Source organism: Myotis davidii, unplaced genomic scaffold (genome assembly GCF_000327345.1).
Source record: "Myotis davidii unplaced genomic scaffold, ASM32734v1 scaffold657, whole genome shotgun sequence".
In the NCBI taxonomy this organism is placed as follows: Eukaryota; Metazoa; Chordata; class Mammalia; order Chiroptera; family Vespertilionidae; genus Myotis; species Myotis davidii.
In genome coordinates this window covers 797,948-799,423 of record NW_006287917.1, presented here as the reverse complement: position 1 = coordinate 799,423, position 1,476 = coordinate 797,948, and the positions used below count along the sequence as shown (strand labels likewise).

Sequence of the window (1,476 nt, the reverse complement as noted above, 5' to 3'; positions counted from 1 at the left end):
TTCTGACTTTATTTTCAAATACACTTTCTTTTTAAAAAAAAACAAATACACTTTCTTTGGGATTGACAAATATCAGTATTTGGAAATCCAATTATACAAAACATACTACATCTAGTTTGGGTAGATATATTTATTTTTTGGTAACATACATTAGGTGGCACTAATTACACAGTAACTATAAGGTAACTAACATGAAACCACAGAACTGGAATGGCCACAGCCGCACGAGCCTGGGCCTCTCTGGCTGAGCACATTTTGAAAACCGGATGCCCACTCCAGAGGCACGACAAGGAAACCTGCTCAGGAGTCAAGCCCTGAAGCGGTAGCTCCCCAGAGTCCCTTGCAGCTGACAGATGTCAGGCAAGCACGTTAGTTATGAAGTCGTTACAGCCTAACTCACAAAAGTTACCATTTCTCTTTCTAGAAAGAAGCAAGAAGTGAAGGCATTCCTTGAATTAGCGCCTGCTGTATCGGGTGGGATACAGCTGTGGCGGGTGTTAGAGCTGTGGCAGAGGACCCCGCGGGCCAGATCATGAATAATCATGGTTGGCTTCTAAATACTGGTAGCAAGATGACTTCTGACTCGTAATCTTAGGTAAATTATAAATGAAAAGGGCCAGGAATCATACACTAAGATTAACGAACAGCACTTCAAAATGAACGCGTGAGGGCGGTGCTTGCAGCAGGCTCACAGAACATGGCACCCAGATTTCTTCTTCCCACGTCTGGCTTGCAGAGCAGCTCTCGTGGCCATTTCGAAAACCTCCCTCACTCCATCTTTGGTCTTTGCTGAACACTCCACGTACCCCCAAACGCCAATCCTGTTTGCCACATCTCTGCCTTCTTCCGGTTTGATTGGCTCTTGCTTCCTCTTGGCTAACTTCCGCCTTGCGTGCTCATCATTTCGAAGATCCTTCTTGTTCCCAACCAGGATGATGGGCACAGTGGGACAGAAATGCCTGACTTCCGGAGTCCATTTTTCTGGGATGTTTTCTAAACTATCAGGGTTGTCGATGGAGAAACACATCAGGATCACATCCGTGTCCGGGTAGGAGAGGGGCCTCAAGCGGTCATAGTCCTCCTGCCCGGCTGTGTCCCACAAGGTCAACTCGACCTGCTTTCCATCCACTTCAATGTCTGCCACGTAGTTCTCGAACACCATAGGCACATACGCCGCTGGGAACTGGTCCTTGCTAAAAACGATGAGCAAGCAAGTCTTGCCACAGGCTCCATCACCAACAAGCACCAATTTCTTCCGGATGGCAGCCATTGCTTACCAATGTGGGGCAAGGCCCATGCGCGGCCTGTGGCAGGAGCTCTACAAAGTGCCTTGAACTTCTCAGATGAAAGGCACTCGGGAGACGCTCCGATGCTCCGATTCCGATTCCGGCCTCTCTGTGCTGACAACACCGGTAAGTGTGTCCCAAGCTCCGAGACTAGGGAGGGCGGCTAAGGAGCCGGCGGACTAACGGACTA

General features: G+C 48.9%; 1 protein-coding gene and 1 pseudogene across 1 annotated transcript in view; both read right to left on the bottom strand.

Moving 5' to 3' along the window:
- The window catches only part of GRM5 (glutamate receptor, metabotropic 5), a 432,533-nt gene that overhangs the window by 184,734 nt on the left and 246,323 nt on the right, over window positions 1-1,476 (bottom strand). The gene's annotated exons all lie outside the window — the stretch shown is intronic.
- Window positions 668-1,275, bottom strand: LOC102762804 (annotated as a pseudogene).